Here is a 27,592-nt window from a genome sequence, read left to right on the forward strand (position 1 = left end):
TCAGGCATCTACTGAGGATCGTGAAACTTACCTTCTAGAATAAGGGAGATTGCTGCATTTGCTTTTTATTGTGTTTTCTTTCTTCTCTGAATTCTTTATTTTCTCCACTGAAAGTGTAGCCTGGGAAGCTCCACCTCTATCTTCAGTCTTCACCTGTCACCTCCTGGAGGTGTCTCCACGTGTGTGTGTGTGTGTGTGTGTGTGTGTGTGTTTTCAGATAAATAGGATAATTACCCTTCAGATAGAAATTGTTAACACAACTAAATTTTCTTTTTTTCAAACAAAATAAGTAAAATTTTCTTTTTTCTTTTCTTTAAGAGAGAGAGAGAATTTTTTAATACTTATTTTTCAGTTTTTGGTGGATACAACACTTTATTTTATTTTATTTTTTATGTGGTGCTGAGGATCGAACCCAGCGCCCTGTGCATGCCAGGCAAGTGCATTACCGCTTGAGCCACATCCCCCGTCCATATATTTTCAATTTTAGATTCTAAAGCAATTTTTAATTTTTTATTCTTTAACTGGCAAATAAAAATTGTCTATAATTATGGTATGCAACATGCTGTTTTGATATGTGTATGTTTTGCAATGTACTACAGAGTTGTAGTAATCAAAATGACACAGTGCTGGCATAGTTGATTGTCTTGTCCAAGAATTGTAGCTTTTCTTAATTGCTGCTGATGTTTTGTGTAGACTCATTCTTTTGAAAATATTTCTGTATTTCTTTTGTAGTTTTGGTCTCTCAGAAAAACCCATGCCTAGCATATGGTAACTATCTTTTTGAATAGGATGAGAAGAAAATTAACCTACACATGATCACATAATTTAAGGGCATAAACATTTAAACATTTTAAGTTGGTAAATCATAAACTTGAGAGCTCATAGTTTTTAGAAACATGATTGGCATCTCACCACAAAAGCTCAGACTTCCCAAGATTTTTTCCAGTGTTCTATTGTATAAAATTTCAAACTTGTAGCCAAATTGGAAGAATGTTACAGCGATGCTCATGTTCCCACTACTTTGATTTTACCACTAGCATTTTATTCTGTTAGCAAGTACCTATCTACTCACTTTGAAGATGAGTTTTAAGCACTAAGAATGACTGATTTTTGATAGAAGAGGAACTGAAGTTCTTATGAGTAAGTTACTTCTCACTGCCCCTCAAAATTTCCTCCTCTGTATAATAAGGGTTTGTAGTAAATGGTGGTTTTTGATCTGAGTTTCAAGGCACCTCCCAATTCTGTGGAAAGGTCTGACACAGGGACACTTGGGAGGCATCCCAGTTACTATCACACACCTCCTGTGGGGGTGGGAGGGAGAGTATTCAGGAATGAGGGCCCTTTGAGCAGCCCAAACCCCAGGATACACCACGGCTTCAGTCAGAGCAGCTAGGCTGGGTTTTAGATTTAGTGTTTTTGTGTGTCTTAGTCTGTTTTCTTTTTCTATTAAAGAACACCATAGACTAGGTAATTTAAAAAGAATAAAGATTTGCCAGTCTCATGGTTTTGAAGGGTAGGAAGTTTGAAATTGGGCAGTTGCTTTGGTAAGTTCCTTTGAGCTGGTGGGGAGTCTCTCCCGAGTGCTGAGGACATAATGTGACAAGAGGGCATGCATGTAAGAGACAGAGCCAAACCAGTGGTTATGGTAGCTCCACTCTTGGGAAAATCCACAGACCCACTGCCAGTCTCTTCATGAGGGTAGAGCTCTCCTTGCCCAGTCACCTCTTAAATTTCTCACCTCATAAGACCTTAAAATGGAAACTAAATTTCAACATGAGTTTTTATTTTTGGGTTGGGGGGCATTCAAGTCATAGCACCATGCGTTTGCAAAGGGGAATTGTGCAGCTATTTATATTTTGAAAACTCGGGATAGCATTATTTTAAAACTCATTTTCTGCTCACTGAAAGGATGTGTCTGGTCTAACTATCTTATACATTTTAAGAGAAGATAAATAAACTCATATTTGAGATCTTTGTATGTGTCAGGTATTTTGCCAGATCTTTTTTCATTGCTACTGCATTTGCATCACATAGCAACTCAACAAGACAGGGATTGTTAACCTTACTTGAGAGAGGCCACAATCTGGGGCTTAGAAAGTGACTCACTCAAAATCACTTGTCCTGCAGTTGGGGGAATTGAATTTATAGTGGTGCACGGGGCCTCCATCTGGTAATGAGAGGCCCTTATCTGTTGGAACACTGTAACCATGTGAGCATCTCACAGTACTATCTCAAGGTAGGTCATTTAACTCTTGGTCAAGAGATCTTCTGTGTTTCTGCCTTGGTAGGCTGTGAATACAGAATTATCTTTTCAACTACAAAAGTTGTTATAGAAAAAGCCTGTGGCAGGAGATTCTGAGGCTGAGAACTCTAACTGTGAAAAAATACAGCAGGATGGGAGAGGCAGGGTCAAGGTCAAAGCAAATCTCTGTTATCTCTTTGTAGAGATTTTTGCAATCTTTGTTTTTGGATTCTGGCATCCACTCCTATTTCTTGTTGGAGAACTCTCTCCTTCATTTGATGTTGGACGATCGCTAGCTTCAGAAAAATGAAGGCTTCCATCTTGGTTCCTTGGTGGCCATGCTGTGGTGTGTGACCTCTGATCAGACCATTGGGTGCCTCCTCCTGAGTTTTTGCCTTGAGAAGTGAAACAGGATAAGGACCAATTAGAATTTATGCTTGGAAGCCTCTGTGGAGGTTTCTAATGGTAGCTTCAGCAGTGACCTCAGTTAGCAGTGAGGTCTGATTATCCTCTTCAGAGATGGCTATTTTATACTTCCTGATCCTTAAACATATTGTTTTCTTTTCATCTTAAGATGCACAGTGGGTTCTGCCAAAAGTAACAAAACTTACTACTGCAGAGTTTTTGCTGTTCTTATGTTCTGATATGAAACTGGGGAGAGTGCCCACTCATCTACTCTCTTGTGTTGTGCTTTGTCTTCTAGTATGAAAAGAGCACATTTCTATTTTACTGTCCCTTTGTAGTCTTTATATCAGTTAGATTATGCTGCAATAACAAACACAACCTAAATATTAGTGGGCTTAAACAACAGTGATTAATTGCTCCCTTGCAATTTGTCCACTAATGATCAGCAGAGAGTTGCTCTGTTCATTGTAGTCCATCAAGGACATAGGCAGGTGAGACATAGACAGTAAAATAGAACAAGGACATAGACAGTAAAATAGAAATACCTGCAGGTTATGAGGAAAGAGGGCCTGGGTGGGTCTTCACCAGGAATTAAATGCTCAACTTGGAAGTGATACACGTCTTTTCTATTTCCACTTCACTGGCCAATACTAATCACATAACTCCATTCAAACACAAGAGACCCAGGATTACAATCTACCACATGCCTGTAAGTATTTGTGGAACACAACCTTCACAATCTTCAGATTCTGGCCTTTTCTGTAAAGACTTAAAGATATTAAGGAATGGCCAGTTTCCATATCAGTCTCTTCATCGTTCTCCTTTCCACTCATACGTGAACTTGTCTAGAGTTTCTTCCTCTTCCTGTCGAGTTGCACTACACAAACACTGCTTTATTCATGGCCCTTTGGATGTTCATTTTCCTACCTCACTCCTGTCACAGAATTTCAAAGTCTTTCAAAAGAATCCAACTTCTCAGAATTTTGAGAAGCAATACAGACTTGAATGAAGATTTTGGAGGCGGAATATTGGATGGTATGTTGCAGAGATGTCTATGTACCTGAATTTGGTCTTTGTTTTCATAGGTAGATCCCACTTCAGGACCTGACTTTAAAATTTCCTTTTACCCATCAAGTCCCACATGACTTGTTTTGGTAAATTTATGTGTTAGAAGTGAAGTGATTTCTTTATTTAATTATCTTATTTCGTGGTCCTGGAGATTGGGGCCTTGTGCATGCTAAGCAAGTATTCTACCACTGAGCTATGCTCGCAGCCCAATGTATGTAATTTCTGAGCATAATTTTTAAAAAGTGGTGTGCCTTCCCCAGTGTCTTGTTTACTTTCCACCAGCTGAAAGAAAACCCTCAAAGGCCTTATGTTTGGCACATCCACAGGATAGAAGCCATCAGGATCTCTTAATTACCACATTACCGTAACTGACATAGGGATTCATATCGTGTGACACTCAGCCAAGAGTTTAAGAAACTCTTCTTAGTGATTTTCCTTCTCAGAAGTCCATATCTGGGAAAGCTGGTAACTCTCCCCCACACCCAGTCCTTTGCTAGGTACAACACAAGCTTCCTGTTCTATTCTTGGTTTTCTTCCTTCCCCCTGGACTATAACCTTCCAGTGGAATTGCATTTTTCTGACCAATCTTTTAAGTAAAGCTATTCTGTCACAGTTCCTGAGCCTGAATTTTATTTCTGTACTCAAGAAAAAAAACTCAGAAAATGTCCATTTATCAAGATCCATTATTTGAAGAAATTTGAGAAACCATCTTGAATTCCTCGAACCTGACTTTTCAATTTAAAACTGTTCTAAAAGAATCATCAACTATTTCTTCCTCACATGTGACCTGTTGACCCCAGTGGCATTTCTGGTGAGGGTTTTGTATTCTTCATCTGGTGCATTTTCTGATGTGGAAGAACACATACGCGTGGAGTGACAGACACACCACCAACCAGGGAACTAGTGGACAGGGCTCTAGGCCCAGCTCAGCCCCTTAGCAGCCCTGTGGCCAGTGGTGGGCCTTCCTCTTCTCTGGTTTCTATTTACAAAGCTGAGACCAGCAGAACTCTTTCCACTCCTGTCCTTCCCACATTTTTCATGTGTTCTTTGTTTGTAGCATGGCCGACACTTGACCCTCTCCTAGATCTTTTCCCAAACACCAAAAGGACATAATGCTAGACCCAACTTAAGATGTGGACTCACAGAACATGGTTATGTTGACACATATCAGCTTTATTGCTTTAAGAGGAACGTGCAAGGACACTTAAGTTTTTTTTTTTTTTGTGTGTGTGTGTGTGTGTTTTTTTGTTTTTTTTTTTGTTTTTTTTTTTTTAGTTTTTGGACCTTTATTTTCCTCACTTATTTGTATGTGGTGCTGAGAATTGAACCCAGTGCCTCACATGTGATGCAAGCACTTTACCCCTGAGCCACAGCCCCAGTCCACAGTCCCCAAGGACACATTTTTTTGTTAGCTTTTTAAAAACATGCTGAACTTTCCAGGTTCAGCATGTTTTCCCAGGTCTCAGTGCTTTCTTCTTTCCAAGTCTGAGTATTCCACCATTGTATGGATGGACTCCATCTTGTTCATCCATTCCTCTTTAAAAATTTTTTTTTAGGTGTCTTGGAGAAACAAAACTAGAAAACTTGTCTTTGTATATTTCTCTCTCCTTTGCTCTGACACACACAGGCTGGCTGCCTCTGGTTTTTGTTAATTTAGGCATGCTTTTGGTGAGTGACACTGATACTGAATGGGGCTTCCCAAGATAATAGGATGAATGAAGTGTGGAAAAAATCACAGAGAGAGAAAACTTCTCAGAAAACTTCCAAGGAAAAAGTTGCTGCCTCACTTGGGCTGTGTGCTCCTGCCTGTGGTGGCCACTGCAGGGAATGGTCTTAAAAACTCTGGAGAGACAGAGCCTCCTGAGCACGGCTGGCATCAGTGAGACACCTACAGCTACAACTTCATTTCACAGCTTGACAAAAATTAAACATAAAAGACTCCTCCTGCTCCACAGAAATAGAAATGTATGCTGTTTGGAATTGAGAAGAGCTACCTCTAAATTGAATCACTGACTTCCAGCCCTGACTTCTGAGTAATGGTCCACATACCACATTGGAGGCAAGATTCAACACAGCTCCTGGTGCATCATATGGGATCCCTGCTTGTCTGCATGACCCCAGGAAGGCCTCTCACCACTGTGGTTCTGACTCTGCAGGGAGTCGTGTACTCCAGTAGTGGGGCTTTGTGATCCTGGAGCAGATCTCTGCAAACCTTTTTGGCCTTGTAGGGTTCTGCCCAAGGTGAACTAGCATGAGACTACATGGACAGGAGTAAGTAGAGATGGGCTCCTTCCTGTGTGCTTCCTACCTGATTCCTATGGGTCCCCCCAACCCCTGCTTCCTCTGGTTTTCCTCCTTGAGTCCTGTGGACTTCCTTGTTTTCTATAGACTTCCTCCCTGTTTTCTGGGAACTTCCTTCTTGATTCCTGTGGACTTCCTACCTGCTTCCTGTGTACCAACTTGCTCTCTGGGTTTCCTACATGCTGCTTGGCTTTTGAGCTATGCATGCTGCCACTTCCAGGCTGTGAGGTCATGAACTCCCTGGACACTGATCCAGGGCTGCACGTTTTCTTTATTCTGATAAAATAGATATAACATGAAATTTACCATTTTAACCATCTAAAAGAACAAAGTGGGAGCATTCAGCACATTCACAGTGCTGTGCAACTCCCATCATTCACAGCTCCAAACCATTTTATCATTGTTCAAGGATATCCCATACTTACTAAGTAGGCACACGGTTTTCCTTTGTCCTCCCAGCCCCTAGTAACCACTAACCTGTGGATCTGCCCATTTTGATATTTCATGCAAGTACGATTACACAGTATGTGGCTTTTTCTGTCTAGCTTCTTACCCTTAGCATGAGACTTTCCAGGTTCAGCATGTTTTCCCAGGTCTCAGTGCTTTCTTCTTTCCAAGGCTGAGTATTCCACCATTGTATGGATGGACTCCATCTTGTTCATCCATTCCTCTTCAGGTGGACACCTGAGCTGTTTCTGCCTTTTGGCCATGGTGAATTGTGCCTCTGGGAACATGTGGGTACTAGTTGTTGCTTGACCATGTTTTCCATTCTTCTGGAATAAAAGCTACTGGAATACAAGGGTAGTTTAGTGAAGAACCATCCAGCTGTTTTCTCTAGGGTTACATTTTGGTTCTTGCTTCATTTCTTACCTCGGTCTAGGGCAGGGTATATGAAATGGAATCAACCAATCTATGCATGCATCCTTAAAGGCATTTATTTGCTTGACTAATCTTTTTCCCTTCCTACCCCTTTTCCCCTCTTTCACTCATACATATTGAAAGATTTGATTATAAAGCTTTTACAGTTAGGATTTATATAGAAAATAATAAATTTTGTGGTGCTTCCTCGCTCTTAAGTCATTTTATTTGAGTCATTAATTTGAGATTTAAACCAAACACTTATATAAACGGAACGAGGCTGCTGATAATTCTAACACCATAATACGGTAACAATTTCTGCTTTTAAATTCTGTTCCAGTTGGTCCCTATGCATACATTTTATAGACTTACAATTAGAGTGTATATATATATATATATGTATATGTATATATATATATATATATATATATATTCTACATTTTTTAATTAATGCTTTTCCAGAAAATTTCCATGTGATATGGTTTTCATCATTATTTTAATGGCCCTGTGGTACATCGTCAAGCTGATTTCTCATAGCAGACTTAGCTATTCCCACAACTTAGATATTTTGATTGTTAGCAATTTCCCAATATTAGAAATAATTCTGAACTCTTTATTTTAATGCACATAGTTTTTTTTTAAATCTTAAAAGTATCTCTTTAGGAAAAAGAATCCCTTGAGTGGAATTATTGGGTTAAAGGTATATTTATTTGTGTAACTTGTAGTGCACAAAATGTGACATCTTACAGAGTATTCGTGCCAGTGCAAAATGCTGTTAGCAGATGCTTGAGAGCCCTGTTTCAGCACATTTTCATTAAAATCATCCTCCCTTGCTCCCTCCCTGCTGCACTTGGCTGTTGCTGTCACTAGCAGCCCGTATCACCCCCCTCCCCGCTTCAGAGATGCTGTTTATTTCCAGTCCAACCTGAGATGAGGAGGTGAGGAGATGAGGAGATGGCCAGGTGGCAGGTGGGAAGATGGGAAGGCTCCTGCAAACTGTGCGACGTTTAAGGGGATGTGAGGGTCATTGTCACAGAGGCAAGAGAACACAGCACAAACCAGAGGATGATAGGGCTGCCTGCTTCCCATCCAGAGGGTGCCCTTCTCATCTGCCCTGCCAAAACAAAAGCTAGAAGGAAGACGGGGACTTCTCATTCTTTCAGATCCTGGTTTTCATCAGGCTTGAAGCAATTTTTTGTTGTAGTTTGAAGTGATTCTTTTGTTAAGCCTGAAACCTGCCACCCATTCCTCTGCAGGGTGAGGAGGACCAGAGGGCCTGCGGTAAGTTAGACGTGTAGGAGCCTTACTCCCAGGCTAGTGTGAATGAAGGATTGGGTGACAGGCAGTTAATGAGTTGCAGCTGCAATTGCTGAATGCAGGGCTCTGCCTCCTAAGAAGAGCAGCTCTACAGTGTAGCTCCCTGACCTGTGTGACTCTGCCCAGGAGTGCAGAGGATAGGGCCACACACAAGGGTTTGTATTCTGCTTCATCGTAGGTGCAAACTAAAGCACTAACTTCCATCTCAGTTCTTCTTTTTTAGTTGTTGGAAAATATACAAAACATAGTTTGCCATTTTAGAATTTTAAGTGTCAATGCTTTGAACACACTGACACTCCACCGCCATCTCCTCTTCATCCCAGACTGAAACCCAGGTGTGCACTGATCAGCACTCCCCATCCACCCTCCTCCAGTCCTGGTAACTGCTCTTTTACTTTCCAGCTTTGAAAGTCTGACCACTCTCGGTTCCTATGTCAGTGGAATCATATGGTTTTTGTCTTTTGTGGCTGGATTATTCCTTGGCATAACATCTTCATGATTCTTTCATCTTGTAGCACAGGTTAGAATTTCCTTTCTTTTTAAAGGCTGAATAATATTCTTTTATATATGTACACAGGTTGCATGTGCATGCATGTGTTTGCATTTACACGTTATGGTTTAGATGTGAGGTGTCCTCTAAAAGCTCCTGTTGATTCAGGAATGTTCAGAGGTGAAATGATGGGGCTTATGAGGGCTGAGACCTAATAATTCTCTACTAGTGTGAATGCACTGGCTGGGAAGTAACTGTAGGCAGGTAGGTCCTGGCTGAAAGAGGTGGGTCAGTTGGGATATGCCCTGGAAGGGTGCATTTTCCCTGTAACTACTACTCTCACTGCCTCTCTGTTTCCCGACTTCGCCATGAAGTGAGCAGTTTTCCTCCTGTGGGCCCTTCCACCATGATGCTCTGCCTCGTCCCTGGCCCAGAGCAATGGACTTGGCCATGGATGGACTGAGATCTCTGAAACTGAGCCCCAAATAATCTTTTCTTCCTCGGAGTAGTAGTTCTTGGATGCCTTGGTTAGAGTAATGGAAAAGCTGGCCAAAAATATGTGTATAATATTCTGCATGTGTATATACACATGTTCACATACATGCACATGCATGTGCACCTAGACATATACATGTATATATGTGTGTACACATACACACATGTATAAACTTACATATACTTCATGTGCATACATGTGCCCAACACCAATTATCCCCTCATTCACTGGTCCATGCTTGGGGTACTTCCATGTTTTAGCTGCTATGATTAACACTGCTGAGAAAATAGTGTGTGAATCTCTCTTTGGGCTTCCTGCTTTCAGTTCTTCTGGGTGTACCCACAAGTGGAACTGATGGCTTACAGGTGATTTTTTGCCTAACTGCTGTACTGTTGTCCATAGAGCTGCACCACTTTACATCCCCACCAGCACCTCACAGGGAGCTGCCAATTCTGAGCTGCTGGGAGGATGTACATATGGCCCACAGGAGGAAGCTGGCCTTCAGGTGGCTTTTGTGATTAGGAGTAAGGAGACTGCCCACAGGCAGAGGTGACAGGCCGAGTCAGCTGGGTCAAAAAAACTGATGAGTCTCCACAAAATTCCAGAGCAGAGGTGCCTGCAAAGCAACACTGTGCTTCTTATTTGACACTCGCACAGTGGGGAAGCAAGAAGAATCTGTTACAGAATGCTGTGGTTTTCAGAGTGTTTTAGTCTGTATATCATGGTGAATTAGCTGGGACTATGAGGAATCAGGCCTTGTCCCTAGCTCTGGATTCTAGTGGCTTCTGCTACAGGCTGGGTCTGGTATGTCCCCAGAGGCCCACGTGGTAAAGTCTGTTCCCTAGATGATGCTTTTGGGAGGGGTGGCGTCTGTAGGCTATGTGGGCCTATGGGAGGGCTTTAGTCCACTGGGGACATGACCTCCCTGGGGGCAGTGGGACACTAGCTGCTCTCCCCTCCCCATTGCTGTTCCTGAGGTGAGTGCTTCTGCCCTTGCCCACACTCTTGCTATGCTGTGCTGCCTTGACATGGGCCTAAAAGCAACAGGGTCCATCACTCATGGAATCAAAACTGTGAACCAAAATAAACCTTTTCTCTTTTTAAGTTGGTTGTCTTAGAAGTTATTATAGAGATGGGAAACTGACTAGCTAGCATAGTGGCCAAAAGCGTATTTTTAATGATTACTTGTTCAGTGAGATTATAAAAATAGTGCCCGCTCATACTCTCTATCTCTGCTTCATCTTCCTGAATATTTTCCCAAAGTATGTTCCTTAGAACACCAGCTCTCCAGGACATTAGTAGACTGTACATGTAAAAAAGGATTTGGTTTCAGAGATTTTTGTTTAAATATTCAAATGCTTATGTGGTTTTTAAAATGGCTTTATTTTTGAGCATTGATTCAAAGTCCTAGTATTGTGTGGGGCCTTTTGAGACACATTGTTCCAGACAAATGAAGCTTCATATATTCTAATTTTTCCTTCTATGGAAATTGACGTTCTATGGGGGAGCAAGAGGACATGTTACAGACTGGGCGGAAGCAGGTCCAGTTCTCCCTCAGCTGCTAGCTGCACGCATGTGGGGACTTCTGCAGTTTCTTTTTATTTATTTATTTTTTTAGTTGTTGATAGACCTTTGTTTTGTTTATTTATACACGGTGCTGAGAATGGAACCCAGTGCCTCACACATGCCAGGTAAATGTGCTGCCACTGAGCCCCAGCCCCAGCCTCTTCTTCAGTGTCTTTAAGCTTCAGTTTCCTCCTTTGTGAAACGGATGAATCTTAACTTCTTCAGCATTAAGTGAGATGTGGACTCACCTGCTGTGTGCTGCCTTGTGAATTGCAACCTGCAGAGAGCATTGGGGTGCAATGCTTTGTAGTTTGTTGTTAGAGACAACTAACCCCTTTCTTGGATTATACTTGTTTAAGTTTCCAAACCTGTTAACTAACCGGCTCAGTCCAGGCGCTGTCAGAACAGCACTCATGAGCTGGAGGGGTCCTGTCCATCAAGCTAGCTGCCCATCAAATGGCCTACTCTAGAGAAGTCTGTGGTTGCTTTCATCGCAGGCTGCTGACTCTTACACAAGTTCAGTGCTTTGCCTCCCCATCAATCCTGCCTACTCGTATCTGATGTTAACTTGTAAAATCTGATTTCCAAGTTTATTCTGAAGACATCAGGTGTCTCCTGCTATGTGGATCCAGGATCTTCTCTCTGCTACGTCTTGCCTGCCCATCCCCCAAGGGCTTCGTTGATCACTCCTGATTTCTCCTTGGGCCCTTCTTAGGCCCTTCTTCTGCTCCCTGAACCTCTCTGAGTGTTGGCAGCTTGTAGAGACCTTGCTTCCCCTGCAGACAGGCCGGGACCCATCTGTCCAGGTACGGCCTTGCCTTGCTCACTGTTCTTCCACACTGTGCCTCTACATCCTCCCGAGTTCATCTGACAAATACTCAACTGCGTGCTCCATGTGGCAGAGGGCTGCCAGTGATGGCCACCAACACTTTCTACTCTCTCTGAATGTCTGCACTGCTCCCGCCTACCAGGAGTGGAGCGTCCCCTCTGACTGGGTCTTTGCCAGTGGTGACTTGGTCTGAGTTGAAGTGCTGCTGTGCAGGTCCTAGGCCTGGAGCTTGAGGAGCTTACTGCTCCCCCTCCTCCTCCTCTTCCTCCTTCCCTTCCCTCCCCCTTTTTCCTCCTGTTCCTTCTCTTCCTTTCCTCTTCCGTCTCCTCCTTTCTTCCGCCTCCTCACCTTCCCAGCAAACTTTTTCTGTAAAATGCCTGATTGTTGATAGTTCCGGTTTAGTAGAAGGGCACTGTGGTTTTCAATTACTCGTCTCTGCCACTGGAGAACAAAGGCAGCTGTAGATAATTTGTAAAAATGAGTGTGGCTGTTTCTCCCCCCCTACTTTTTCTCCTTTTCCTTCTCCTCCTCCTCCTCCTCTTCCTCCTGATCCTCTTTTCCTTGTCCCCCAACAACCCCTCGGTGGTGTTAGAGATGGAACCCAGGGCCTCTCACGTGCACCTTAACCTATGACCAGCCCTGGCTGCTTCTGGTTTTGCTCTCTTGGAAGTTTCGATAAGGAAACTTGTGATGGGTAACAAATGATGAAAGGCTGAAGGTGGGACAGAGAGAGAGAGAGACAGAGAGACAGACAGACAGACAGACACACACACACACACACGCTGGCTGAGTGCATGGAGGAGGGTCCAGATGCCATAGCCAGCTGCACCAAAGCCCAGACTTGTGAGCGAGATATCCTAGTGTTCTGGTGCTGGCCAGGCGCAGATGAATACAGCCTCATGGGTGAAATACACTAAGCCAGGGATCAGCAAACTTCTTTGGTACAGGGTCAGATTGCCAATAGTTCCATCTTTGCGGAATGGCATTATGGTCTTCAACTACTCATCCCTGCCACTGTAGAACAAAGGCAGCTATAGATAATATGTAAATGAATAAATGTGGCTGTTTCTCATAAAATGTTACTGACATGACAAGCTGGCAGGCTGGTTTTCTGACCCTTGTGTTAAGCCACTAATTTCTGGGGTGTCTTCAGTGATGTGATAGATAACCAAGAGTGCCTACTCATGAGCTCCAGGTAGTCCAGTTCCTCACCAGGCTTTCCAGCCCGAGTGCATCCTTGTTTCAGTTGGCTGAATCCCTGTTCATTAGCTCTATTTTCACACTAAATTTTGGGGCTTTATGAGCCCCCTTGCAATCCTTATCAGCTACCACCAGATTTCTCCAGGACATCATTTACCCTGGGGTCAGAAACATCTGGTCTGGTGGTCTCCACCCTTATTTTCTCACTTTATCTTCTTATCAGGAGAGGACAGCCTGCCAGAGTCTTCACTCTGTTTATCAGAGTAAGGGGAAGTCATTGTCTGAGGTCATACTTGAGGGTTTCAAACTGGAGTTTTTAAAATGGAGTTGCTTAGGCTCAGGCCTAAGGCCATTCTCACCATTCACCCACTTGATTCACATTGTACATCCTGGGGAAGGGGTGCCTAAGTTTGGCACTGTGAATCATCCATTCCATTGGCCAAAGGCCAGACTTCACATATGTCCAAAAGTCACTTCTCATTGTGGTTTTTTGCATTGTTCCATAACCACCAATAGTGACCATAGTTGAATTACATCTGGTTAAAACCAAAGTGTTTGCAAGGTACCCAGGGATTGAAATGATAATATAATCAAAATCAAGTGGTATGATAGGGTTGAGACATTTATAAATTTGTCTTGCCTGTAAGTTCCAATGAACTAATTCTGTTACATTGTCCCAGTTGATTCTTATAGTCACTGTAAGGCTCTCAAACTCTCTGAGATACATTGAATCCAAATATTGACTAAAATACAAAAATGAGGGTGGTTCCTGTAATTATATATACATAGGCATTGCAATTCCAACTTCCATCATTCTGTGTTTATTAAAAGTGGGACTCTGTCCTCAAATCACCTCCTGGGAATGATGTGGGCAGAAAAACAAAAGATGGAGTTCTCACTGTTCCATTATAAGCTCAGGATTTAGATCTCCAATGGCTATTTTTGCTTAAAAAATAATGTGACTTTCCAGTGTTTTGTACCCTGTGAATGACTGTTGCAGGCTTTCAGAAACTGTGAGAACATGGGTCTGTTTCCCAGTCCAGCCACATACACACCCCACAGCCTTGGATAATTACTCCAGCAAACCCCCTGCTCATTCCACATCTGCCAAGTGGGACTTATGCAGTTCTGTATCCTATGGTGGAATTGGGGATCAAAGAACAGGCTGTGGGGATGAGTGGGAGACTCCACATAACCGGAAGCCTTGTAAAACCAAGGTATGCCTGGGAGGATTTTGGGCCTGAAAGACATTAGTTTGCCATGCCTGGCCCGATTGGCTTCTGGGGGGAATTTAGCAGGAAACCTACTCTGCATTTAACATGCTTGTTTTGGTACCAGTAAACTCATAGAGAGACAAAGGGGCAAGAAAAATCAATAATAAAAGCCAACATTAAGTTCTAGAAATTGCTCTAAACCCTTTAAATGCTTCATATCATTCTATAATACCACACTGGTGTGTAGGTGCTATTTTAGTCCCAGGGGATAGAAGAGGAAATCAAGGCCTAGAGAAGCAAAGTAATTTAACAAGATCACATAGCTTATAGGTGGCAGATGATCCCAACAAGGTCCCTAACTGCCACCTTCCAGGGTTAGTGAGGATCAGCTTGTCACACGGAGGTCACAGTATGTGTTTGCTGTTGTTATTGTAGTGGTGGTGGCTGTATTAGTTTGCTAGAGCTGCTGTAACAAGGATCACTGATTTTTTTCTCTCTCTTTCTTTCCTTCTAATTGAATGACTTAAACAATCAAAAGTCTGAAATCAAGTGTTGGCAGAGGTAGTTTCTGCTGAGTCCTCCCTCCTTGGCTGTCTCCTCCCTGTGTTTTCACCTGATCTTTTTTCTGTTTGTGTCTGTGTCCTCTCCTTATAAAGATACCTCTCCTATCGAAGTATGGCCCATCGTCATGACTTTTTTTATTGTTGTTTTTCCCAGAAATAAACTTGCTTTGTAATCAATGTAATTTATGGACCTTGGAATCTAACAAGACACCTGGAACCCAAAGTTCCCTGTGAGTTTAAAACTGTGCAGGGGATCAGGAGAGACCCAAGGCAGGTGTGGAAAGAAGGAGGAAGTAGACTTTGGAGTGATGAGTTCTGTCCTGAGTGGGGGTGGGTAAGTGGAAAGGGAGGAGAAGTGTGGGCACACCTGTAATCTCAGTGGCTTGGGAGGCTGAGGCAGGAGGATTGTGAGTTCAAAGCAGCCTGAGAAACTTAGTGCGGACCTAAACAACTCAGTGAGGCCTTGTCTCTAAACAAAATACAAAATAATGCTGAGTGCCCCTGAGTTCAATCCCTAGTACTAAGAAAAAAAAAGAAAAAAGAAAAAAAGGGAGGTATTCAGCCCTGAAGTGATTTAGCCCTGAGAGTGGGGTTGGCTATCCCCTAGAATGTATGGAGAGTCACATGCTCAGCAGTCACCAGGACACAGTAGTAGAGGCAGAAGTGTCCAAGGAACATCAACTGAATAGCATGGGGGGAGTGGCTCTTGTTTCATGTACCTGTGGCAGAGGAAGCGCAGCTAGTCCCAGGAGAATTAGAGGGTTGTAGAGGCCTAGGGGGAAGTTGGAGGCAGCTGTTCTCTTCTACACTGCCCAAATGCCCACCCTCTGAGCTTTTTTACTCAACTTTAAAGATTCTGTCACCAAATACAGTCACATGCTGAGGTACTGGGGGTTAGGACTCCAAATAATGAAATTCAGAACAGGTATCATTTGGTCCATAGTGGTGAAAAATGTGATTTCCTGTTACCATGGCAGAGACAGAGAAGGAACAGGGTGGAGGACAGACAGCAGCTGCCCAGATGCCCCCTTGGTCCTGCAGGCCCAATGGTCAACTCTGCAGAGCCAAGGAAGTCTGAACACCATATCAGGGCCACCTCCATGAGGAAGAAGCCTTTGGGGTAGAGGCCTTCACACATCTGGGCCTAGGATGGAAGTTCATGCCCAGCACTTTGGGGATGGTTTCCCTAGTCCTTGCCTGTCCTCAGGGTTGGACAGGGTACCGGGCTCCACCCTGCCAGTCATGCTTTCTCCCACAAAGTTGGACCAAGAGCATGTCTCACAGGCCAGGAAGCCTCCTCCTGCTCCTGTTCTTCCTCAGGAAGTGCTTTCTTAAGGCTCCCTGGGGGAGAGGGCGGCTCAATGGTAGAGATCTGGACTAGCAGGTTTGAGGCCCTTGGATTCTTCCCCAGCATCAAAAAAAGAAAAATGCTGCCCCTGGAAGGAAATGAAGACAATAAAAAGGTTTTTCCAACCCCCTCAGGAACCCTGGGCTCTTCAGCCTTGGTTTTTTACCATCTTACACCAAACCTGGTTTTGGACAGCCTAGGAGTGTTGGCTGAAACACTGCCCTAGTGTCCCACCAGCCACAGTGCTGGCCCTGGAGACTTCTTCTGGAAGGAAAGTCCTGAAGCCAGTATAGCCAGGTCTGGGCTCATCCTAGGGTCTCATGTCTCTTTTTCTCCCAAAGATATCTCCTTCCTTCCAACTAGCCACCACCTCCCTAGGGCTGGCTGCCCCTGCTTTCTCCTCCTGGATGGTGTCCGGTCTTCTCCTGTGGATCAGCTACCAAACAGCCAGCGGTACCTTCTCAACATACACCTGACCATTTTGCTCTGCTAGGAGCACAAAGACCAGGGCAGGAGGAGGCTGGTGCACCTTTCTGGGCACTGGGGATGGAAACCAGGGCCTCGGGGGTGCCAGGCAAGTGCTCTATCACTGAGCCCCAGCCCCAGCCCCAGCACCAGGACTACACTTTGTTCTTTTTTCCCTCTCCACTGGGGACTTGGTCAGAGTTCCTAAGGGCCTTGAGGGCGGGTCGTTTCTTTGGCAAAGCAGGGATTAACAGTGAGTGCACCAGAGTCTATCTAAAAAGAAGAGATTTTTAAAAAATAGAAGAAAAAACAACAATAAGTGCAGCTATTTGTTCTGTGGTATGAACAGCCCTGGGCTAGATGTTGTTCTGTGTAACCTTACCCCAGAACGGGGGCCAGCTGATGGGCAGACAGTCGCTAAGGTGGTATTATTGCCTGAAGTCCAGACCAGGATGGTGGCCAACCTCGTGTCCTTCCAAAGGTAGAAAAGTTTGGGCATAAATGCACAGAAGGTGAAATAATCACTGAGGGTCAATAAATGTTTGAAAGAAGGGAAATTCAAGGAACACGGATATCTGGAGAGGCTCAGAGCAAGAGAGGACAGTCAATCAGAGCAGATTCCTGAAAAGACAAAGCCATTTGACAAGACCCCTTCTGTTTTTGGAACCTGACAAGATCAAATGGAAGCCTGCAAACCTGGTGACCTAGTTCTGGGAAACATTTTCATATGTCTGAAGGGTGGTTGAATGAACTAATTAATAATGATTGAATGGACTTCTAGTAATACCCATGTCTTCTGAGTTGTACATCACCTTGCAGTAAGGAATTTGTGTTTGAAGTCCACTGACTGTGATATTGTGGTTGATAGATTGATTGATTGATTGATTGATTTGTGTAGTACTTGGAGTTGAGCCCAGGGGTGCTCTGTCACTGAGTTACATTTGTGGCTCTTTATATTTTATTTTTATGAGGCAGGGTCTCACTAAGTTGCCAAGACTGGACTCCAACTTGGTATCCTCCTACTTCAGTCTTCCTTAGTTGCTGGGATTATAGGCAAGCGCTACCTCTCCCAGCTGACGTTATGATTTATAAATAAAGAAAATATTTTGGAGCCATGCATGGTGGTGCACACCTGTAATCCTAGTAACTCCAGAGGCTGAGACAGGAGGATCCTAAGTCCAAGGCCAGCTTCAGTAACTTAGCAAGATCCTGTCTCAAAATAAAAAAGTACTGGGGGTATAGCTTAGTGATAGAGCACCCCTGAATTCAATCCCCCAGTACTATAACTAACACACACACACACACACACACACACACACACACACAACACACACACACAAACACACACTCATTTTGATCTTCATACCCAGTTCCTGGCACAGAATTCCTAAAGGCTTACAATTTTCTAGGTGATAGTGGTGTCTTTTGCTTTAATGAAGTGACTTTCTTGGTAGTTTTCTGGATGGGGACTGGTCACCAGCATGATCTAGCCATAATTAGAAATCTGGATCTTTCCATGTCAGTCCTCATCCTCTAGGGAAGGGAGAGGGGCTGTAGATTAGGTTGAAAATAAAGCAGGCCTAGGGCTGGGGTGTAGCTCGGTGATGGAGTGTTTGCCCAGTGTTCAAATCCCAACTCTGCTCAATCAGCCAGTTGGTCATACCTCCAGGATAAAACACTCCTAAACATTCTGAAATCTGGGGACTCAGGGTATTACCAGATTGGTGAATACCTCCATGTGCCAAGAGGGTGATGCATCCCAACACCACAGGACGCAGCTCCTGCCTGGAGGACTTGTTCAGAGCTCTAACACCAACCCCCCAGCCCCAGCCCCAGGACTACACTTTTGTTCTTTCTTCTCTCGCCTTTTTTATTTTTGGCTGTTCATCGATGTCTTTTATCATATCGTTTAATGAACCAGGAGGCAAGTTCCCCTGAGTTCTCTGAGCCCTCTTGTTTAGTTATCAAACCTGAGGTGGGCACCGTGGAAACCCCAATTAATTATAGCCAGTTGGTGTGACATACAGGGGACAACCTGTGACTTACAAGTGGCACCTGGATTGGGGAGTGGGCAGGCTTGTGGGGCTGAGCCCTTCACCTTTGAAATCTAACTTACCTCTCAATGGTGTCTCAATTGAGCTGAATGGCAGGTCACCCAGCAGATGTCCATTGGAGAAATGTGTGGTGCAGGAAAGCCACCCCCACACATGGCCACAGAAGTCCTCTGTGCTGGCCGTTGAGAATGCAGGAAGAAAAAAAAACAGTTTGCTTTTTCTGTTATATAAGCACTAAGTGTGCTCTCACTTGCTGTCAGCTCCTTCAGACTCCCAGGAGCCCTCCTTCTCCAAGGGCTTTGATCATCTCTGTTTTCTGAGCATACATGCCAAGACTGACCGTGGGCCAGCATGCCCACATTCCCAGCATTCTCTGTAGCTGGGCCTGGGTCTTTAGGACTCAGTTGGTGGAGAAAACCTATCTCTTGTGTTCACACCAGGACTTCAGAGAACCATGGAATGATTTGTTGAGCCTAGACACATCTGAGCTTCAAGGTCTCCCACCATTGAGCCACACTGGCTACTTGAGAATATTTTAGCCAGAACTTGGGACTGAGCCTATGGCAGGGAATAGGGGTGTGACCACTCTGCCCAGAGACTCACACCCTCTGATAGGCTCAGTTTCCCCCAACCCTCCCTGGACACCACAGTAGCCCCTAGCTCTCCTCCCAGGGCTCATATTTCCTAAAAGGAATGGTCAAAGTCATTGTATTAGTTTCCTGTTGCTGCTGTAAGGAATTTGCACAAATGAGGGATTTAAAGCAACACAAACTTATCTTACAGTCCTGAAGGCCAGAAGTCAGAAGTGGGCCCCAAGCTCCTACTCTGCCCTCCAGTGTTGGCAGGGCTCCATTTTTTTCTGGAGCATTTCCGGCCCTTTCCATGTCCTAAAGGCCTCTTGCATTCCTTGCCTTGTGGCCCCTTTCTCCATTTTCAAAGCCAGCATCTGCAGATCTCTTCCCTCCTCTCCTCTTCTGCCTGCTTCTGCTACTTCAATGGACCCTTGTGATTACACTGCCCCCGACCCCCAGTGTAAGAAACCAAGGGCATCTTTTTATCTTGAGGCCATCTTAGAGAAATCTTGATTTTATCTGCAACCTTAATTTCCCCTTGCCACTTTATATAACTATATTTACAGACTTCAGCAATTAGGTCATAGATGTCCCTGGGAGGCCATTATTCTGTCTACCACAGCAAAAGACACCATGCCTCCCAGCACTGAATAAAAAAGAAAAAAAGAAAAGAAAGTGAAAAAAAGTCATCATGCCCCAGTTAGAAGGCACAGGTGGCAGTTAAGATAGTTGGCCCTGGAGGCACTCACCTGGGTTCAAGTTCACCAGCAAAGTGACCTTGGGCAAGTTGCTTCTCTTCTCCAAAACTCAGTCTCCTCATTTTTAAAATGGAGGATAATGTGATACATCTATACAATGGAATACTACTCATCAGTGAAATGGAATAGATTATGACTATATCATAGCAGGGTGGACAAATTTTTATGAGTGAATGAAGCCAGATTTTTGTTAAAAGCACATATTACAGGATTTTGTTTATATATAATTATAGAAAATGTAATCTATTTTATAGTGTCAGCAAATTGGTGGTTACTTGTGCTCAGAGGGTGAAATTACAGGGAGCATAAAGAAATTGTTGGGCAGAGTACAGTGGTGCACGCCTGTTATCCCAGACACTTAGGAGGCTGAGGCAGGAGGATCATAAGTTTGAGGCCAGTCTGGACAATTTAGTGAGACCCTCAGCAAAGACCCTATCTCAAATCAAAAAAGGTAAAAAAAAAATAAAGGGGTTGAGAATGTAATGCATTGGTAAAGTACTCCTGAGTTCAATCCCTGGTATCAAAAAAGAAAAAGGAATGAGGATGATGAGGTGATGGAGAAGTTCACTATCTTGATTGTGTAGATGGTTTTGTGGATGTATATAATAAATTGTTCACTTTAAAATATGTAGTTGATTATCTGTCAAAAATATGTATTTTGGGGGCTGAGCTTGAGGCTCAGCAGTAGAGCACTCGCCTAGCACGTGTGAGGCGCTGGGCTGGGTCCTCAGCACCACATAAAAATAAGAAAACAAATAAAAGTAAAGGTATTATGTCCAACTACAACTAAAAATAACATTTTAAAATATGTATTGTTGATTGCACATTGTTTAACCCTCAGTAAAGCTGTTTAAAAGTGAATTCTGGGGCTGGGGATGTGGCTCAAGCAGTAGCGCGCTTGCCTGGCATGCGTGTGGCCCGGGTTTGATCCTCAGCACCACATACAAACAAAGATGTTGTGTCTGCCCAATAACTAAAAAATAAATATTAAAATTCTCTCTCCTCTCTCTCGCTCACTCTCTCTCTTTAAAAAAAAAGTGAATTCCACTATACCAACATCCATTAAATCCCACAATGTAATTATGTGAATATCTTCCCGATACTTTGGTCATGTAGGCCAGCACTGGCCACAGTCATTCATTCATCAAATGTAACCTCCATTAAACAGCCCCAGTGGTAGGACATAAAGATGGACCTGCTGGGTGCCTGGTCTGAGGAGAAAAATGGATGAGGACACAGGTCCACATGGTGAGGAATGGGCCCCTGAAGACCCACACACAGGAAGCCCCCAAGGCAAGGAGGAATCAGGGAAGGCTTCAGAGAGGAGGAGGCAACATTTTTATGAGTCTTGAAGAATGTGTAGGAGTTTGCCATGAGAAAAAGAGTTATCTATTGCTGTGTAACGAATTACCCACCACTTACAACCAACTTCAAGGAACCATCTTATTATGTTCTTAAGAGTCTACAGGTCAGGGGCTGGGGCTGGAGCACAGTGGTAGAGTGCTTGCCTTGCACATGTGAGGCCCTGGGTTCCATCCTCAGCACCAAATAAAAATAAATAAATGAAATAAAGGTATTGTGTCCATCTACAACTAAAACAAAACAAAACAAAACAACAGTCAGTAGGTCAGGAATGTGGGCAGGGCAGAGTGGAGGGAGCTTGTCTCTGCTCCTTGGAGTCTGAGATCTCAGTAGGAAAACTAGAGACTGGAGCAACTTAAAAACTGGAGGCTGCAATGATCTGAGATCTCCTGTGTCTGGCCAGGATGACCCAGAGACTGGGAGTGTCAGCCCCTCTCCCACAGATGTGCCATGGGCTCTTTCCCATCAGGGTGCCCCGGAGAGGAAGTATTGCACTGGAGAAGAGGCTCTGCACTGCCTTGTGTGACAGCCTTGGAAGTCACAGGCAGGACTCCCCCTGCATTCTATTGGCTGAAGCATCCTAAGCCCACCCAGATTCCAGGAGCTCGGATGGGGGAACTGCTCCACTGTGTTCAGGGAGTGTCGCTGATGATGAAAACATCTGATGTATCCATGGAGCACTTACACAGGCCAACGCCATTCTGAGCACTCCTTATGCAGAAACTCATGGAGTCCCCCCATCATCCCGAGGCATGGGGAACTTCTACAAAATCAGAAAGTGGGCAAGCAGGAGAGCTGAGATTTGTACCCAGGCAGCTGGCTCCAATGTCCAGGCACCAGCCATTATACCACACTCCCTCCTATTAGCAGAGACCAGCGTGGCTGGACCATGTGGCGCCAGTAGGGAAGGCTGAAGCTGCATCTGTAGGGGGACAGGGGGCCAGGGCCTGAAGACCCCTGCCAGACACATGGAAGAGCTTGGAGTTCAGGCCATGAACAGTACGGAGCCGTGGAGGGGACTTCTGCAGAAAAACAGTGTGACCAGATCTGTGTCTCAGGTTGAGCCCTGCAGGGATGGGCAGAGCGGGAACTGAAGGGGCCAGAGCCAGAGATGGTGGGCAAATCAGCAGTTGTTGCAAGGGCTCAGGGAGGACCTTGAAGTGGGGAAGAAAGAATGGGCTCTATGAGGGGGTCAGTAAGCGCTGTCCTTCGCATGGTCTGCAGTCGTTAAATATCTTGCATTTGAATAAAATTCTTTCTTTCTTTCTTTCTTTTGATGCTGGAGATTGAACTCAGGGGTGCTCAACCACTGAGCTACATCCCCAGAAACCCCCTTAAAGACGTTTCTTATTTTAAGACAGGCTATCTCTATGTTGCTGAGGATTTCACCAACATGCGGAGGCCGGCCTTGAACTTGTGATCCTCTTGCTCCAACCTCCTGAGTTGCTGGGATTATAGGCATGTTCCACTGTGCCTGGCTGGAAGAAAATTCTTACAATATATATACAATTAAAAAAATCTAAATAGTACAATACATTTAACATTTTAAAACATGTGAAGTATAATAAATAAAATGTTTATATATTATGTAACAATACATAAATACAGTAATGTAAATATACAAATAACATAAATATAGAACATAATATTGATGCATAAATAATGTATAAATATGTAATATATATATAATATATATGTATATATGTATTTGTGTGTATTTGTGTTATAAAAGTTATATATATATATAATTTTATGGTGCTGGGGATGAACCCATGGCCTTGCTCATGCTAAACGTGTGCTCCTCCACTGAGCCACACCCTCAGCTCCTAATTTATATTAATTATAAATTATAACAAGTTAAATTATAATCTATATTATTATGCTTTTATAATAATATGTATTGTATATAAAATGTGGGATATAAAATTTCTTACAATGTATTTTAAGCCCAGCTTAAAATAGAAACCTCAAACTGTACTCTAATTTATTTCCTTATTATCTATTTCTTTATTTTGGTGCTCTCAGGAAGAGCCTTAAGTGTGCTGAGCAAGTGCTCTACCATTCACTGATGGACATCCGTCTCGTAATCTCAATTTATTTTATTTTATTTATTTATTTTGGTCCTGGGAATTGAACCCAGGGGTGCTTTACTACTAAGCTACACTCCCAGCCCTTTTCATTTTTTTAAATTTTGAGAAAGGGTCAAACTAAGTTGCTGACACTGGCCTTGAACTTGCTGGTTTTTTGGTGTATTGCTGGGATTACAGGTTTGTAAAACCACATCCAGCACCTTGATCTTTATTTATTTATTTATTCATTTTTGTATTTGTGGTACTGGGAATTGAACCCAGGGAGTGCTGCACTGAGATACATCCACAGTCTTTGGTTTGTTTAAAATGTACTTACCTCCTGTGCAGTTTACTCTCCTCTGACCTCTACCTACTCTCTTCTCCTCTCTCTCCTCTGGCATTCCTAATACTGCAGATCCCCTCAACTGGAATCTTCTCTCTTGGTTGTTCTTAGTACCTCTAGGTAAGGCGACAACTCCTGGTGGCCCTCCTGCCACAGCTCCAGCACTCACTGCATTCTGGCAACACCCCTTCTCACCCCCCAAATGATACAACTACACATACACACATACACACACACATAAATACACACACATACACACACACACACAGGTCTAGATGGAAACACTTCAAATTGTAAATAGCACTTATTTGATTATTTTTTAGTTGGACCCAATAACTTTATTTTATTTATTTATTTTATGTGGGGCTGAGGATTGAACTCAGGACCTCACACATGCTAGGTGAGTGCTCTCCTCTGAACCACAATGGCAGCCTGGTATTTTGCATTTATTCAGATGGTAGGATTAGAGGCATTATGCTATAATTTCTGCTTTTCTAAATTTTTTGCAATGAACTCCTATAACTTTCATAACTTAACAAAATAGCATTCTGGAGCTGGGATTGTGGCTCAGTTGTAGAGTGCTTGCCTAGCATGTGCAAAGCCCTGGGTTCCATCCTCAGCACCACCCAAAACAAATAATTACAAAAAGTCGTCATGTCTCTTCCTCCCGCTCCCCTCTCTCTTGGATCACTGGCTCTGGAGGAAGTCAGGGGCCCTGTCATGATGACACTCAAGCAACCCCATGGAGAAGTCAACATAATGAGGAACTGAGGCCTCCTGCCAACAGCCCAGAGAGCGAGCCACACCGCAGCAAATCCTCCAGCCCCAGTCCAACCCTCAGACAACTGCGGTCCTGCAGCCTCATGAGAGACTGATCCAGAACCACCCAGCTGAGCCACTCTGATTTCTGACCCAAAGCCTATGTGGAAGAGGAGTCAACATATTGTGTTAATGCCACTTTTAAGTTCTAGGGTCATTTGTAACCGAGAAACGTCACTAATAGAGCATTAGGAATAGATCCCTGGATTACAGTTTGCATGTTAGGTTAGATGAGATTCAAGGCGGGGAGCTGTCATGGGGAAGAGGGTAGTCTCCATTTGGAGGACGTTGAGCTTAGGGGTCTTGAGTGAAGGTGGCCCATGGAACATGGGTATAAAGGTTTGAAGGTTAAAAGAGAAAGATCAGGAGATGGAGAGGTGGGAAAAGAAACTTAGGGAAGAGTTCATGGAGCAGAGAGATTACAGGACCAAGGAAGGCCCCAAGAGAAGACGACAGTGGAGGGGGCTGAGGAGAAGCCATCAGAGAGGCAGAAAGAGACTAGGAAACAGGGTAGTGTTTGGGAGAGGGAGAGCTTTGGAAAGCCATGGACTGAGAGGGGACTGTGAAGTCCCCAGGGGCACCATGGTGGCCTTGCTGAGAGAGTAGCTCCAAGTTTTCAGCCTTCTAAGTTCTTCTGGCTGAGGGCTTTCCTCAGTGAAGTCACTCCTCAGTATCCTGGACACCCTCCCTGTCCCCACACGGATAAAAAAATCCCTGGGTGCTCAAGTCCCTTAAACAAAATGGCGCAGTATTTCTGTGTCACCTGTGCCTTCTTCCTGTGTACTTTCAACCACCTCTAGAGGACTTATAGTGCTAATTCAAGACACATGCTATGGAAATCACTGTTATACTGCAATTTTATTTAAATCATGTTTTCTTGTTGCATTTCTATTTTTAAAAATCTTTTTTCTCCACAGTCCAATAAGTGCATAAGGAACCTGAAGGTTGAGCCGACTGTCCGTCCTCCCACAGACAAAGGACAACCCACCCTCACCCTGGACCAAGAATGTTCAGGCAAGTTTCCAACCCTGGGAAACGAATCACCTGGAGCTTGTGGGAAGAGAGGCTCCTCACATAGGTGGCCCCTGTTCCTTGTGCTTACTCTGTTGGGAATGGGTTTGATTTCTTCATTTTTTTTCCTTGTACCTTTCAAGAGCTTTCTCAATTTCCTCTTCCTCTTTCCATGATCCTGTCTGGGGAATGAAGTGTTGAGAAACCCAACTCTAAACATACACTCCACAGAAACACACTTACGGATCCAAGTTGGAGGGGGTGGTTCCTCTTTAGATCTGGCCTCTTCCTGAGTAATTTCAGTGGTGGCAACTTCAAGGGGAGGGAAGGCTACTTCAAAACTCCAAGCAGCATCCATGTGGGACCAACTTGCCTTCCCTGGGTTCTCAAAGCCCAAGTTTCTTAATTTAATCCAAGTTTCTTAACACATAACATTTTAATTTGCCTTTTCAATACAGTCTGCACTGTAAAACTGTAACAAATTTAATAATATCAGAAGTAAGGATTTCATATGTTAATTACATTGCTCTACATCTTCAAGAAGCTGCATCCATTTGGGGGGTAACCCCTGTGGAAAAGAGATTGCTGCAAAGAGAGACAGTCTCTGGTCCTTCCTTCACCCATCCCCAAATCGCTGTATTGAAAGAAATCCAATAGGAAAAAAAATAAATTTTTTGATACAAAAAATGAGCTGAAATCTCATGTTCTCCAGTGTCTCTGTGTGGGTTTCCCCAGAAGCAGAGAATGAGCTCAGGGTCCCGGTGTATGATGTTTACTTGGAGCCAGGGTGTCCTCGAGAGGAGAGGGAAATTAAGGGGAAGAGGAGCCATCAGTAAAAGATGTATTATGGATCCTGCTGCCCATCCTGCTGGGAACTCTGGGACCCAGTACAGAACATGTCCCACTTCAAAATTATCACCGGAGAGGGGAGGGTCTCTCAATCATTGGTTAAGAGCTATTTTCAGGGCCATTAATTCCCTGGCAGTCCACTGCATGGTGGCAACATTGGCCCTAGTTCCCAGATAAAGCCACAGACAAAGGCAGGCAGGCATGGGCAGCAGAAGTCGGGCTGGTGAATGCTTAAGGGATCAGAGTGTGGGAAAGGGAGTGGGCACAGACATCCCCAGGATGATACAGCACAGACACAAGTGCCCCTCGTACAACCTCCAGTGCCAGCATAAGCTTGTTAGTTCCTGGATTGTGCCAACATTCAATGCAGCTCTGAATTTTCCTGGGCCAGGAGAGATTCTCAATCTTCAGAACTAAACCAGCCAGCAAACAATTTTGAGCATTTATAAGGCACTAAGTAGATACTAGTTAGGTCTGGAGACTCAGTTATGAGTCTTGATTTTTGTTCTGTACATGCATACAGTGTGCAGACTGTCACATAGAGGTGCCATGTGAACCTCTAGTGGCAGACAGGGTCACTCTAGGGGATTGAATAGATTAAAAAAATGTGGTTAACACCAAACCCGGGTAAATATTTGCCATAAAAAAATAAAATTCTGACACACGCTCTAACATAGATGCACCTTGAAAATGTTATGCTAGGTGAAATAAGCCAGGCTCAGAAAACAAAATCATGGCAAGATTCTACCTTTCTTAGGTATCTCGAGTGGGAATATTCATGGAGACAAAGTAGAATAGATATTACTGGAGGCTGTGGGGAGAAGGGAATGGAGTTATTATTTAATAAGGACAGAGCTTCTGTTTGGGATGATGGAAAGTTCCGGAGATGTGTACAGGGATGGTTGTGTAACTTATTGTCACTGGAACCTGGAGTGAATGATGGTTAGGGGCTGAGGAGGCTGCTCAGTGGTAGAATGCTTGTCCAGCCTGCACGAGGCCCTGGGCTCAACCCCTAGAAACACACACACACACACACACATGCACATACACACACACACATGTGCACACACACATGCACACATACAGACACGTGCACACACACACTCATATGCAAACACACATGCACACATGCATGGTTATTGTGGTAAACTTTATGTCATGTCTTTCTTACTACATTAAAAAAGTGTGAGCAAATGAAAACATTGATCTAAATAAAAATACCAAGTAATGTACACGTGGCAGCGCCCTGTGAAAAAGGATGTTTTAGGAACTGGCAGGTGAACCTAGAGAAATGACAGGTAGGTGGCTGGACAAAGGGTCAGGTAGACTCAGGAAGCAGATCCAAGAATTTGCCAAGGAGAAGAGGGGGGAAAGACACGGAAGGGGACATACT

At 43.9% G+C, this 27,592-nt stretch overlaps 1 long non-coding RNA gene across 1 annotated transcript in view; it reads left to right on the top strand.

Moving 5' to 3' along the window:
- LOC144374665 (uncharacterized) overlaps nucleotides 1-22,516 on the top strand; it is a 33,833-nt gene extending 11,317 nt beyond the window's left edge. The window contains exon 3 of the long non-coding RNA XR_013434015.1: nucleotides 22,466-22,516. This is a non-coding gene — a long non-coding RNA (uncharacterized LOC144374665). The remainder of the gene's footprint in view (nucleotides 1-22,465) is intronic.
- The last annotated feature ends 5,076 nt before the right edge of the window (nucleotides 22,517-27,592 follow it).

The sequence above is a fragment of the Ictidomys tridecemlineatus genome, unplaced genomic scaffold (assembly GCF_052094955.1).
Source record: "Ictidomys tridecemlineatus isolate mIctTri1 unplaced genomic scaffold, mIctTri1.hap1 Scaffold_81, whole genome shotgun sequence".
Taxonomy (NCBI): domain Eukaryota; kingdom Metazoa; phylum Chordata; class Mammalia; order Rodentia; family Sciuridae; genus Ictidomys; species Ictidomys tridecemlineatus.